Consider the following 15,773-nt stretch of genomic DNA (forward strand, 5'->3'; position numbering starts at 1 on the left):
GGTCACTCTGCTCTCCCCTGGGTCAGTGACAGAGACACAGTGGGGTCAGTCTGCTCTCCCCCGGGTCAGTGACAGAGACACAGTGGGGTCACTCCGCTCTCCCCTGGGTCAGTGACAGAGACACAGTGGGGTCACTCTGCTCTCCCCTGGGTCAGTGACAGAGACACAGTGGGGTCAGTCTGCTCCCCTCTGGGTCAGTGACAGGGACACAGTGGGGTCAGTCTACTCTCCCCTGGGTCAGTAACAGAGACACAGTGGGGTCAGTCTGCTCGCCCCTGGGTCAGTGACATAGACGCAGTGGGGTCAGTCTGCTCTCCCCCGGGTCAGTGACAGAGACACAGTGGGGTGAGTCTGCTCTCCCTTGGGTCAGTGACGCAGACACAGTGCTGTCAGTCTGCTCTCCCCCGGGTCAGTGACAGAGACACAGTGGGGTCAGTCTGCACTCCCCTGGGTCAGTGACACACACACAGTGGGGTCAGTCTGCTCTCCCCTAGGTCAGTGACACAGACACAGTGGGGTCACTCTGCTCTCCCCTGGGTCAGTGACAGAGTCAGAGTGGGGTCACTCTGCTCTCCCCTGGGTCAGTGACAGAGACACAGTGGGGTCAGTCTGCTCTCCCCTGGGTCATTGACACAGACACAGTGGGGTCAGTCTTTCGACTCTCCACTGGGTCAGTGACAGAGACACAGTGGGGTCAGTCTGCTCTCCCCCGGGTCAGTGACAGAGACACAGTGGGGTCACTCCGCTCTCCCCCGGGTCAGTGACAGAGACACAGTGGAGTCACTCCGCTCTCCCCTGGGTCAGTGACTCAGACACAGTGGGGTCAGTCTGCTCTCCCCTGGATCAGTGACAGAGACACCCTGGGGTCAGTCTGCTCTCCCCTGGGTCAGTGACAGAGACACGGTGGGGTCAGTCTGCTCTCCCCTGGGTCTGTGACACAGACACAGTGGTGTCACTCTGCTCTCCCCTGGGTCAGTGACACAGACACAGTGGGGTCAGTCTGCTCTCCCCTAGGTCAGTGACACAGACACAGTGGGGTCAGTCTGCTCTCCCCTGGGTCAGTGACAGAGACACAGTGGGGTGAGTCTGCTCTCCCCTGGGTCAGTGACACAGACACAGTGGGGTCAGTCTGCTCTCCCCTGGGTCAGTGACACAGACACAGTGGGGTCAGTCTGCTCTCCCCTGGGTCAGTGACAGAGACACAGTGGGGTGAGTCTGATCTCCCCTGGGTCAGTGACACAGACACAGTGGGGTCAGTCTGCTCTCCCCCGCGTCAGTGACAGAGACACAGTGGGGTCAGTCTGCTCTCCCCTGGGTCAGTGACACAGACACAGTGGGGTCAGTCTGCTCTCCCCTAGGTCAGTGACACAGACACAGTGGGGTCACTCTGCTCTCCCCTGGGTCAGTGACACAGACACAGTGGGGTCAGTCTGCTCTCCCCCGCGTCAGTGACAGAGACACAGTGGTATCAGTCTGCTCTCCCCTGGGTCAGTGACACAGACACAGTGGGGTCACTCTGCTCTCCACTGGGTCAGTGACACAGACACAGTGGGGTCAGTCTGCTCTCCCCTAGGTCAGTGACACGGACACAGTGGGGTCACACTGCTCTCCCCTGGGTCAGTGACACAGACACAGTGGGGTCAGCCTGCTCTCCCCTGGGTCAGTGACACAGACACAATGGGGTCACTCTGCTCTCCCCTGGGTCAGTGACAGAGACACAGTGGGGTCAGTCTGCTCTCCACTGGGTCAGTGACACAGACACAATGGGGTCAGTCTGCTCTCCCCCGGGTCAGTGACACAGATATAGTGGGGTCAGTCTGCTCTCCCCTGGGTCAGTGACAGAGTCGCAGTGGGGTCAGTCTGCTCTCCCCTGGGTCAGTGACACAGACACAGTGGAGTCAGTCTGCTCTCCCCTGGGTCAGTGACAGAGACGCAGTGGGGTCAGTCTGCTCTCCGCTGGGTCAGTGACACAGACACAGTGGGGTCAGTCTGCTCTCCCCCGGGTCAGTGACAGAGACACAGTGGGGTGAGTCTGCTCTCCCCTGGGTCAGTGACACAGACACAGTGGGGTCAGTCTGCTCTCCCCTAGGTCAGTGACACAGACACAGTGGGGTCAGTCTGCTCTCCCCTGGGTCAGTGACACAGACACAGTGGGGTCACTCTGCTCTCCCCTGGGTCAGTTACACAGACACAGTGGGGTCAGTCTGCTCTCCCCTAGGTCAGTGACACAGACACAGTGGGGTCACTCTGCTCTCCCCTGGGTCAGTGACACAGACACAGTGGGGTCAGTCTGCTCTCCCCCGCGTAAGTGACAGAGACACAGTGGGGTCAGTCTGCTCTCCCCTGGGTCAGTGACACAGACACAGTGGGATCACTTTGCTCTCCCCTGGGTCAGTGACACAGACACAGTGGGGACAGCCTACTCTCCCCTGGGTCAGTGACACAGACACAATGGGGTCACTCTGCTCTCCCCTGGGTCAGTGACAGAGACACAGTGGGGTCAGTCTGCTCTCCACTGGGTCAGTGACACAGACACAATGGGGTCAGTCTGCTCTTCCCAAGGTCAGTGACACAGATATAGTGGGGTCAGTCTGCTCTCCCCTGTGTCAGTGACAGAGATGCAGTGGGGTCAGTCTGCTCTCCCCTGGGTCAGTGACACAGACACAGTGGGGTCAGTCTGCTCTCCCCCGGGTCAGTGACAGAGACACAGTGGGGTGAGTCTGCTCTCCCCTGGGTCAGTGACACAGACACAGTGGGGTCAGTCTGCTCTCCCCTGGGTCAGTGACAGAGACACAGTGGGGTCAGTCTGCTCTCCCCTAGGTGAGTGACACAGACACAGTGGGGTCACACTGCTCTCCCCTGGGTCAGTGACACAGACACAGTGGGGACAGCCTACTCTCCCCTGGGTCAGTGACACAGACACAATGGGGTCACTCTGCTCTCCCCTGGGTCAGTGACAGAGACACAGTGGGGTCAGTCTGCTCTCCACTGGGTCAGTGACACAGACACAATGGGGTCAGTCTGCTCTTCCCAAGGTCAGTGACACAGATATAGTGGGGTCAGTCTGCTCACCCTGTGTCAGTGACAGAGAAGCAGTGGGGTCAGTCTGCTCTCCCCTGGGTCAGTGACACAGACACAGTGGGGTCAGTCTGCTCTCCCCCGGGTCAGTGACAGAGACACAGTGGGGTGAGTCTGCTCTCCCCTGGGTCAGTGACACAGACACAGTGGGGTCAATCTGCTCTCCCCCGCGTCAGTGACAGAGACACAGTGGAGTCAGTCTGCTCTCCCCTGGGTCAGTGGCACAGACACAGTGGTGTCACTCTGCTCTCCCCTGGGTCAGTGACACAGGCACAGTGGGGTCAGTCTGCTCTCCCCTAGGTCAGTGACACAGACACAGTGGGGTCACTCTGCTCTCCCCTGGCTCAGTGACAGAGTCACAGTGGGGTCAGTCTGCTCGCCCCTGGGTCAGTGACAGAGACACAGTGGGGTCAGTCTGCTCTCCCCTGGGTCAGTGACACAGACACAGTGGGGTCAGTCTGCTCTCCCCTGGGTCAGTGACAGAGACACAGTGGGGTCACTCTGCTCTCCCCTGGGTCAGTGACAGAGACACAGTGGGGTCAGTCTGCTCTCCCCTGGGTCAGTGACACAGACACAGTGGGGTCAGTCTGCTCTCCCCTGGGTCAGTGACAGAGACACAGTGGGGTCACTCTGCTCTCCCCTGGGTCAGTGACAGAGACACAGTGGGGTCAGTCTGCTCCCCTCTGGGTCAGTGACAGAGACACAGTGGGGTCAGTCTACTCTCCCCTGGGTCAGTGACAGAGACACAGTGGGGTCAGTCTGCTATCTCCTGGGTCAGTGACAGAGCCACAGTGGGGTCACTCTGCTCTCCCCCGGGTCAGTGACAGAGACACAGTGGGGTCACTCCGCTCTCCCCTGGGTCAGTGACAGAGACACAGTGGGGTCACTCCGCCCTCCCCTGGGTCAGTGACAGAGACACAGTGGGGTCACTCTGCTCTCCCCTGGGTCAGTGACAGAGACACAGTGTGGTCAGTCTGCTCCCCTCTGGGTCAGTGACAGGGACACAGTGGGGTCAGTCTACTCTCCCCTGGGTCAGTGACAGAGACACAGTGGGGTCAGTCTGCTCTCCCCTGGGTCAGTGACAGAGACGCAGTGGGGTCAGTCTGCTCTCCCCCGGCTCAGTGACAGAGACACAGTGGGGTGAGTCTGCTCTCCCTTGGGTCAGTGACACAGACACAGTGGGGTCAGTCTGCTCTCCCCCGGGTCAGTGACACAGACACAGTGGGGTCAGTCTGCACTCCCCTGGGTCAGTGACACAGACACAGTGGGGTCAGTCTGCTCTCCCCTAGGTCAGTGACACAGACACAGTGGGGTCACTCTGCTCTCCCCTGGGTCAGTGACGGAGTCACAGTGGGGTCACTCTGCTCTCCCCTGGGTCAGTGACAGAGACACAGTGGGCTCAGTCTGCTCTCCCCTGGGTCAGTGACACAGACACAGTGGGGTCAGTCTGCTCTCCACTGGGTCAGTGACAGAGACACAGTGGGGTCAGTCTGCTCTCCCCCGGGTCAGTGACAGAGACACAGTGGGGTCACTCCGCTCTCCCCCGGGTCAGTGACAGAGACACAGTGGGGTCACTCCGCTCTCCCCTGGGTCAGTGACACAGACACAGTGGGGTCAGTCTGCTCTCCCCTGGATCAGTGACAGAGACACCCTGGGGTCAGTCTGCTCTCCCCTGTGTCAGTGACAGAGACACAGTGGGGTCAGTCTGCTCTCCCCTGGGTCAGTGACACAGACACAGTGGGGTCTCTCTGCTCCCCCCTGGGTCAGTGACAGAGACACAGTGGGGTCTCTCTGCTCTCCCCTGGGTCAGTGACACAGACACAGTGGGGTCAGTCTGCTCCCCTCTGGCTCAGTGACAGAGAGACAGTGCTCTCCTTCCCCCTTCCACTTGTCGATGGTGGTGATGATGTATACATTTGGACACGCTGCTGGCCAGAGTCCTGCTCTTGGAGAAAGTGAGAACTTCAGATGCTGGAGATAAGAGTCGACAATTGTAGTGCTGGAAAAGCACAGCCAGTGAGGCAGCATCCGAGGAGCAGGAGAGTTGATGCACCAAGCACACGGTCTTCATCAGGAATGGGGGTGGGGTTCAAGGCAGGGGTGTGTCTGGGGGGAAGGTAGCTGGGAACGTAATAGGTCGATGGAGGCGGGGGTGATGATAACAGGTCGGAAAGCAGGGTGAAGCAGACAGGTGGGAAGGAAGATGGAAAGGTAGGACAGTTCAAGAGGGCAGTGCTGAGTTGGATGGCTGGATCAAGGATAAGGTAGAGGAAGGTGAAATGAAGAAACTGGTGACATCTACATTGATCCCGTGTGGTTGGAGAGTACCAAAGTGGAAGATGAGGCATTCTTCCTCCAGTAATCTGGTGGCTAGAGTTTGGCAGTGGAGGAGGACCAGGACTTGAATGTCCTTGGCAGAGTGGGAAAGGGAGTTAAGGTGTTCAGCCACAGAGTGGTGGGGCTGTTTAGTGTGTGCCTCCCAGAGATGTTCTCTGCAATATTCCGTAAGTAGGCGCCCTGTCTCGCTAATATAGAGGAGACCACAACGAGAGCAATAGACACAGTGGGTGATGTGTGTGGAAGTACAGGTAAATTTCTGCTGGATTTGGAAGGATTCTTTGGGGCCGAGGATGGAGGTGAGGGGGGAGGTGTGGGCGCAGGTTTTGCACTTCTTGCAGTGGCCAGGGAAGGTGCCGGGAGGGGAGGGTGGGTTGGTGAGTGTGTGTGAACCTAACAAGGGAGTCGCGGAGGGAATGGTCTCTGTGGAATGCAGAGAAGGGTGGGGAGGAAAATATATCCCTGATAGTGGGGTCTGTTTGTAGGTGGCAGAAATGGAAGAGGATGGTGCATTGTATCCGGAGGTTAGTGGAGTAGAAGGTGAGGACCGGGGGGGTCCTGTCCTTGTTGCGATTGGAGAGGTGGGGTTCAAGGGCGGGGGTGCAGGAAGTGGATGAGATGCATTGGAGGGTATCATCGACCACCTGGGAGGGGAAAGTGCAATCCTTGAAGAAGGAGGGCATCTGGGATGTTCAATGGTGGAATTGGTCCTCCTGGGAGAGGTTGGGCGGGGCTTTCTAAACAACAATGAAAATAGAAAGAAAGGTGACATTGATTTTGAATCAGAAAACATCAAGTTATTAAGAAAAGACAGACAAGAACAAGTCAGAGAACAAAGGAACACTGAACACTTAAACTGCATTTATTTCAATGCAAGAGGTCTCATGGGTAAGGCTGATGAACTCAGGGCATGTAAGGGAACATGGGCCTGGGATGTCATTGCTATTACAGCAACATGGCTGAGGTATGGAAAAGACTGGCAGCTCGGTGTTCTGGGTTTTAGATGGTACAGGAAGGATAGAAAGAGGCAAGGCAGGAGAAGGACTGGCATTTTTGATTAAGGAAAATATTTCTCCTGTAATTAGAGAAGGTATTTCTGAGGGATCATTTAGTGAAAATATATGAGTTGAAGTTAGTGATAAGAAAGGGATGATCACCTTGATGGGATTGTACTATCGGCTCCCTCATAGTCAGAGGGCAATTGAGAAGGAAATATGTAGAGATATTAAATATATGTAAGAATAATAAGGTTGCAATAGTAGGGAATTTTAATTTTCCAAGCATTGACTCAGACTGCTGTGGTGTTAAAAGTTTTGATGGTGAAGAATTTGTTCAAATGCAAGAACATTTTCTTTATCAAGATATAAATTTTCCTGTGATAAACAGATCAAAACTTGAACTTCTCTTGAGAAATAAGGCAGGGCAAGTGACAAATGTGTTAGTCAGGGAACACTTTTGGACCAATGATCATAATCCTAGTAATGTTAAAATAGTTATGTAAATTGATAGCAATTAAAGTTCTTAATTGGAGTAAGGCAAATGGGTATGAAAGGATATGAAACAAGATCTTTCAAAAGTTGATTGGAGCAAAATGATCACAGGGAAAAGGATGACTGACAAGTGGGAGGCCTTCCAATGCGTGAGAACAAGAGTTCAGAAATATTCTGTTCCTGTTAGAGTGAAAGGCAAGGCTGGTAAGGTTAGGGTGCAATGGATGAATAAAGATCTTGAAGTTCAAGTCAAGAATCAAAAGCTAATCATCTATTAGAGAGACAATTAGGATCAACTGAATGTCTTGAAGAGTATAAAGAGTGTAGGGACATTTTTCAGAAGGAAATGAGGAAGGCAAAGAGAAGATAGGAAATTGCTTTGGCAGATGAGATAAAGATAATCCAAAGAGATTCTATAAATACACTAAGAGAGAGGGAGCAACTGAAGAGAGAGTAGAACCCCTGAAAGACCAATGAGGTTGTCTTTGTGTCGTACCTCAAGAGATGGGAGAGATCTAAATGAATATTTTGCATCAGTTTTTACTGTTGGGAAAGAAATGGAGGTGAGAGAGATCAGGTAAATAAATATTGATGGTTTGGAAACAGTTCACAGTAATGGAAGAGGAAGTGCTCGAGAACCGAAAAAAACATAAAGATAGATAAGCCTCCAGGACCTGATCAAGTGTGTCGCAGGACGCTGTGGGAAGTAAGGGAAAAAATTGCAGTGTCCCGAACAGAAATATTTGTATCATCCATAAACATGGTGAAGAACTGGAGGACTGGGGTGTGGCTAATGTGGTGCCATTGTTTAAGAAGGGATGTGAGGAGAAGCCTGGGAACAATCGACCTGTGAGTCTGACCTTGGTGGTGGGTAAGTTTTTAGAGATAGGATTTACAGAAGTTGGAGAGGAAAGAATTGATTAGAGATGCTCAGTCTGGCTTTGTGCAAGGGAAATCATGTCTCACACTTGATTGGGTTTGCTTTTGGAAGTAACCAAAATGATTAATGAAGACAGAGTGTTGCATGTTGTTTGCTTGGCCTTTAGTAAAGTGAGATCAAATAGGATTCAGGGTGGGCTTGCCAATTGGACACAGAATTGGCTTTATGGTAGAAGACATTGTTTTTCAGACTGGAGGCCTGTGACCAGCGGTGTTCCACAGGGATCGGTACTGGCTCCATTTCTGTTTGTCATTTATACAAAGGATTTGGATGAGAATATAGGAGGTATGTTTAGTAAGTTTGTGGATGACACCAAAACGGTAATTGAACAGTGAAGGATGTGACCCAAGACTACAAAGAGATGTTGATCAATTGAGTCAAAGGGCTGAGGAGTGGCAGATGGAGTTTAATTTGGATAAACGTGAGGTATTGCATTGTGGTAATACAAACAAGGAGAAAGTGAGGACTGCAGATGCTGGAGATCAGAGCTGAAAATGTGTTGCTGGAAAAGCGCAGCAGGTCAGGCAGCATCCAAGGAGCAGGAGAATCGATGTTTCGGGAATGACCCTGAAGAAGAAGGGATCATGCCCTTCTTGAAGGAGGGCTCCTGAAGAAGGGCTCATGCCCGAAATGTCGATTCTCCTGCTCCTTGGGTGCTGCCAGAACTGCTGCACTTTTCCGGTAATACAAACAAGGTCAGGAGTTAACGGTAGGGCCCTGGGTCGTATTGTAGAGCAGAGAGACCTCAGGGTTCAGGGACATATTTCTTTGAAATTTGCAACCCAGTTAGACAGGGTAGTTAAGAATGTATTTCGCACACACACTTTCATTTCTCAGTCCTTTGAGTATCGGAGTTCTGACATCATATTGAACTTGTACAGGACATTGATGAGGCCTCTTCTGGATTAATGTGTGCAATTCTCATCGCCCTGTTATAGGAAGGATATTAATAAACTGGAGAGGGTTCAGTCAGGACTTACCAAGATGTTGCCAGGAATGGAGGGCTTGAGATATAGTAATGGGCTGCTGCATTGGAGGGTGAGGGGTGACCTTATTGATCTTTGAAAAACTATGAGGGGCATAAATAAGGTGAATGACAGGGGTATTTTCCCTAGGGTAGGGGAGTTCAAACCTGGCGGGTATATTTTGAAGATGAGAGGGCAAAGATTTCAAAAGGGCTTGAGGGGCAAAGTTTTTCGGTGTTTATGTGTGGAATGAACTACCAGAGGAAGTGGTGGATGCAGGTACAGTTTCAATGTTGAAAATACCTTTGGATAAGTTCATGAATAGGAAAGGTTTAGAGGGATATGGGCCAAGTGCAGGCAGTTGGGAATAGTTTAGTTTTGGAACATGGTCAGTGTGGCCTGATTGGTCCGAAGGGTCTGTCTCCGTGCTGGATGACTCTGTGACTCCATGACATTACGGTACACAGTCAAAAGACAAGATAGTCTCTGCACATGCTCACTTTGTCCTCCAGAGCAGAGGCTGGGACACAGCAAGGGGAAGGGTATTGTTGATGGATGGAGATACTGAGGGGCTTTTATATGCAGTGGGTGTGAAATAGAGAAACTACAGAGGGGCAGTTCAGGGGAGATGAAGCAGCACAGGGAAGGGCAAATGGACAGGGGTCATGGAGGGGGACAGGGGCTAAATTTGCGATGGGTGGGAGGTTGTCCAATATTGAAGGGGGTGCAGTTTCAGGACTGAATAACAGAAATAGGGAAGGAAAGAAAGAGAAAGAAAGATAGAGAAAATGACAGAAGAAGAAAGAGCAAGAGAGTGAAAAAGATTATAGATAAAGGTGGGAAGAAGAGACAGGGGAGAAAAAATACAAAAGAAGAGGCTGTCAGTAACAGAGACAGTGAGAGAGAGAGAGGGAGGCAGAAAGATAGTGTGATCGAGAAAAGTTGAGAGGAAAAGAGAGATGTAGAGTGTACAGACAGAGAACAAGAGACAGAGGCAAAGAGAGAGACTGAGAGAGAGAAAAGAGGAAAAATCAGACAGATGCAAACAGGTGATAAAGAACGCTATGGTGAGATTAAAGAGGTGATATTCCAAATTCTGATTGGTCTAAGCTCTCTCAATGGTCTCTCACACTCCATTTTTCCCATTTAAGACAGACTCTGTTCCAGGGGCTTGCTTTTGAGATTCAAACATTCCGTGCACTTTCACACACAGAGACAGACAGAAACACACCGATACTCACCCCCTGCTCAGTGCACACGGTGAAAGGGACAATGGCTGCCAGAACTTGTTTGAAATATCCACAAGTCTCTCATTCAAAGTGCCCTCTCTGCCAAAGTCCAGCTCATTCAGTCAGCTCCCAGCTCTCTCCAGGTATACCTTCCCCAGGGATGGAGCACAGCCAGAGTCATCTCAGTGGGATTACAGGGAGGAGGGAGGGAGGTGGTGTGAGAGAAGGCAGCAGGGAAATAGTTTCATCCAGTCTGCCTTTGTCTGCTCCTGCTTTGCATCTTATTATCTTGGAATAAAAGCCAAATATATTTTCAATCTGATCAAATTCCTTTGTCTTTGTGGTTTCCTATTGATCAATGTTAAAAATCTCAATTTGCGATTGCCAAGAATCTAACCCAGGTCACCTGCTTGGAAAGCAGCTACACTAACCACGATAGGACCATCACCGTGCACTTTACCACAACACAGTCCCCAAACATAGTTAAAACGACCTTTATCATGACAAATTAAACAGAGGTCATGTTGATTCATTAAAGGGGATGTTCGGTCAGGTGACAATAACTAATATGAAAAGGTAGATTTGTAGGAGCATCTGAAATCGGGGAGGGAGCTGGCTCATTGGGCAGGTGCATGGTGGGAGTTCCGAAATCCCTCTGGTTGGGTTTGGATTCCCCTGGCAATGCATCAGCTGGTTCGGAGAAAGGAACAAATAAAGAAACAGAATGATATCAGAGAAATAGTTTAGTCCAGCCTGCCTTTGTCTCTGCCTACTCTGCATTTTACTGTCTTGGAATGAAAGTCACATGTATTCACAAACTGATCAAATTCCTTTTCTCTTTGGGATTTCCTGATGATCAATGTGAAAGTGTTAACGTGTGATTGCCAGGAATCAAAGTAAGGAACTGAATGAAAACAAAGTAAATTACTGTTGAAAATAAATGTGCAATCAGAAGACAAGGAATCCTAACAGTATGTTCTTTCCTCTTTCTGACAGGAAACTCCTGGTGTGTTTTGATTTGCCCAGATGTGTAGCTCAGAGAATTCAGTGAGGAAGAGTGGACAGGAGCCTGTCGTTGTATTTCCCTCTCTGGCCTGCAGTGAACGATTACACCTTCCTCCACATCATTTATTTTTCTAACCTCTTCACTCACTGAGAACGGATTACTTGGGATAAATGTAGCTTTTGTGTATATTTGGTTTTGCTTTTGTTGTCCCACTTCCTACTAATTGTTGCTGATTACTAACAGCCCTTTACACTGGCTTTCCCCCTCCAGTCTCTGTCATTTTGCAATAGTAGGGCCATGGAAAACCCTGCCTGCAACAGTAGTGTACTCACCACCATCGAGGGCTGAAGGACCTGTCCTGTGCTGTATTGTTCTGTGTTCTATGTTCACCGTGAGGAATTGAATGGAAACAAAGTATGTTATTGTTGAAAATAAAGGTGCAATCAAAAGACACAGAGTGCTGACATGATGTTATTTCCTCTTTTAAACTTCTCATGTATTTTGTTAGTTTGCCCAGATGTGTGGGTCAGAGAATTCAATGAGGACAGGGGCCTGTCGTTGCATTTCCCTCTCTGGCCTGCAGTGAACGATTACATTCCTGCCTCAGGTAACTGTCTGTCTGGGGTTTGCACATTCTCCCTGTGTCTGCGTGGGCTCCATCAGGGTGCTTCAGTTTCCTCCCACAATCCAAAGATGTGCGGGTCAGGTGAATTGGTAATGCGAAATTGCCCACAGTGTTAGGTGCATTAGTCAGCGGTAAATATAGGGGAATGGGTCTGGGTGGGTTACTCTTCAGACGGTCATTATGGACTGGTTGGGCCAAATGGCCTTCTTCCATACTCTGAGCAATCTAATATCATCTCATCTAACACTCACCTTACTCCATATCATTTATTTTTCTCCCCACTTCACTCACTGTGAACAGATTACTTGACATGAATGTTGCTTTTGTGCATTGCTAATTCATCTTTTGGTTTTTTTTTGTTGTCCCACTTCCTACTAATTGTTGCTGATTACTAACAGCCCTTTCCACTGGCTTTACACCTCCAGTCTCTGTCATTTTGCCCCTCAGATGGAGTCAGTCCTTGCCCATGAGGAAAGGAGTGTTATCATGTTGCTGCTCCTCCTTCTCCTTTCGGTCCATTCCGCACGTGGACTCCTCGTTCCATTATCTGCTGCATCCAACGTTGGCTCTGAGTTACTTGGATTGATTCACCAATTGAATTATTGTTCTAACTGGATATGTCACGGCATACTTTAACTGGTCTCTGAAATGTTTCTGTGTCACCACATAAATAAGGGCATTTGTGCAGCAACTTAAGTTCCTCAGCATATATCCAATCTGAGCAAAGAGACCAAGGGAAACAGAATCCAAGGAATAACCGGCATTAAAGAAATATAAAATATGCAACAACCAGAGAAGTATGAAGCTGGCAGATATGGCAAAGAGTAAAATCACAGAATTCTTCCTGCTCTCTACCTCTGGATCATTCTCTGTTTTTCTCTGACCTCTCAGTTCCTTCCGCACCTTAATGGCCTCGAAGATATGTCTGACAGTCAGAATGTTGATAAAGAGAATAAAAGTGAATGGGAACATTGGTGTTAAAAAGGTCTCAAAATATTTAAAACTTGTCCACCGAGGGTCACGTTTATAACTGTACGTGCCATAACAGAGAAATGGTACATTGTTGATCATTTTTCCAGGTGTATACACAAAGGCATTTGGAATGTTTTTTAAACAAAAGAAGATGCAGATTGTTGCTAGAACCCTGATTGCAGTTTTCCCTGTGCAATACTTAGTTTTCATCTCATGTAAACAAATGGCGACAAATCGATCAAAGGAAAAAGCAATGGTGAACCACGCAGAACAATCAATGCTCCAGCGGCTGAGGGCATGGATAACACCACAAACAGGAGTGATTTGCAGGAAACACAGTGGATAATAATAAATTCGAAATCGGCGAAGGATGATGTAAAAAACAATGAACAATAGATCTGACGTTGTCATGGCCACCAGATAGCGAGTGCTGCACACAGAAAGACCACATTTGCCCCGAGCTAAGATTACAATCACCACTAGACTAACTGTAAGAGAAAGGAAAAAAGGACATAAAGTTAATAATCAAAGATTCTCTGTGCCTGAGCTCAGACTGTAAGTAATGATACAAAGATAATTGTTGTTCCATGTCATATGAACCACAAAAACAAACTCTCTCCAAATGAATCATTTGCATTTTTAAAGGACATAGGGAAGAACATGAGCAGCAGATTACTCACAGAAACACAGTCACATCCTCAAGGTGGTTTTGGGTCAGCAGCAGTCGATTTCACCTGCTTTCCAGGTTACTCTAACTGGCTGGCATTTCTCATAAGCCCATAGCATCCACACAAAGACACCTGGGATCAGCAAAACACAGAATAGCAGGCACCTAATGTGGACATTGATCGCAAAATTACTGTATTGGGTTTTGGAGTCTCCACAGTTTAGTTTTCCTTCAGAATTCGATATCCCCACTGTATGAACTACAGGACAGGGTATTTAATCAGTCCACAGTATCCCAGAATGAATGGCCTCTACAATATGGATGAATAAATGATAGGGCATTGAATCCGTCCCTCGTGAACATCCTGACAATCTGAACCATGAAGATATTCAGTAGTAAATCCAATCACCATGTCCCAGGTTGGATACTCACCACAATCAGAAAGCCTTCAACATTTGACCCGTCCTCCCTCATCTGTACAGGACGGCACAGCACAGTCCTCAGCAAAAAAATCTGAATCCCCACAACATTGGTCACAGTATCGCTCTGGTTTAGAAAGCAGACGCTTTATCTGGGATGAAGCCAAGCTTCCTGCCTGATGTCCAGGCTCATGCTCCCAAGCTCCTCTCCTCATCCCTCTCCTTGTGAATCGAGATTCCCCCTCCCAGATTGGGAGCACACACTGGGGTGAGAAAACCCCACAGGTTACCCAGCATTCTCCATGGAGATCACTACAATTGTACCACAGCTTGGCACTGCAGCCTAATAAATATTGATTGAAATTGATAGCTAAAGACAAAATAACATTCCCAAATGAACGCAACTTCATACAGACCATTATTGATGTGGAACATCAAAGGATAACAGCAATGAAGGTCAACGTAGGAATCATCCTGTTGGATAAAGTTGTTTGATCTCTGTGGGAGTGCAGCTGCCTTAATACTCCAGACCTTAGTGTTTGTCCTATTAGACACTATCACGGCATTGTGCATCATTTTACAAATTACACACTCACACGTCTTTTTGACAATTCAGTAACTCAACAATACGCATCATAATTGAAACCCTGTTCTCAACACCCCTACCAGTGATCTGTCCTCATAAATATCACGCCTCCACACATCCACTGACTGATGAAAACACACAAGATGGACAAACCCATCCGTGCTCACCATCAGTTATCACTCCGAATGACCTGAGTTAATAGAGTGTGGTGCTAGAAAAAGTACAGCAGGTCAGGCTGCATCCCAGGAGCAAGAGAGTCGATGTTTCGGGCACGACTCTCCCCACCTGCCCACGATGGTATGGCACTGCCCTCACACAAATAAAATCTGAATCTATGCAACATTGGTCATTGCAACTGCTCTGAAGAAGTGTCCTGCCTGAAACCATGACACTCTTGCTCCTTGGATGTTGCCTGACCTGCTGTGCCTTTTCCAGCACCACGCTCTATTAGCATATCCCCATAGTCTCCTCATCCCTAATGACCTGCTGAACCCACCCATTGCCCTGTTGTATCTGGGCTCCCATTTGGAGCGAGCTGCCTGAGCAAGATCCACCAACACAATCCCTTTCCATCAAGGAATGGGAAACACCAGGTGTCACTGAGAGGTGGGTTGTTACAAAACCCATCTGACCGATAGCAGGCTGTGAACTACCACAGAGAGAGGGTGGTCTTCCGAAACCCTTTCTAGACCAGCCAGGACCGGTGCTCAGCCAAACCCTGTCAATGTGGCCTCAGTGTAAACCCATTCTGCACAGGATAGGGAAACACACAATGCTGCACATTACTGAGGAGCCCCCGAAATGACAAACTATTCACTTTAAACTCAGTCAGTGAGGACACTATTGTCTGACAGTGGGATTTGCCTTGCTAAATGGAAATATAATAGTTATCAGTTGTCTATAGAAATGAGGATGATTCAATGCGGAGGTTTATATAAGTTAAGTTGTTCCAAGACTTACCAGGAACACCAGTGACAGCGATGATGGTCTCGTATACTCTGTTGATCCTTTCCCTGAGAAGATGCATTTGGTTGTTTGTGACACAAACTTTCCCTTCCTGCTGCTGGCTATGTGTCAGAATTGGAGAATTCTCTCGTAGCTGGAGCTGACACAGTTCCAGAGACTTTATTTTATATTGTGTGGTATCTCCACTGGGAAACTGTGATTACATCTTCAACTGTTTTATTATCATTTTGAACAAACAAGTTACGACAACAGGTTTATTTTAATGATGTGATAGCATTGAGATTTATGTCTGTATTTGAATACCCCAAAGAATTCATTAATCTGATCCTATTAAATCTCAAACGTTAGTTCCAGTTTGTCTTCAAGTAACAATACTTGCAATATTTCACTCACTATCAATCCCATCAATATCTCAATATCTTTTCATATTCTTTTCAGTGATGACCTTCATTCTGCTGAGGTTATTCAGTCATTCAATACCTCATGTTGGAGA

The sequence above is a fragment of the Chiloscyllium punctatum genome, chromosome 29, assembly GCF_047496795.1.
Source record: "Chiloscyllium punctatum isolate Juve2018m chromosome 29, sChiPun1.3, whole genome shotgun sequence".
Lineage (NCBI taxonomy): Eukaryota > Metazoa > Chordata > Chondrichthyes > Orectolobiformes > Hemiscylliidae > Chiloscyllium > Chiloscyllium punctatum.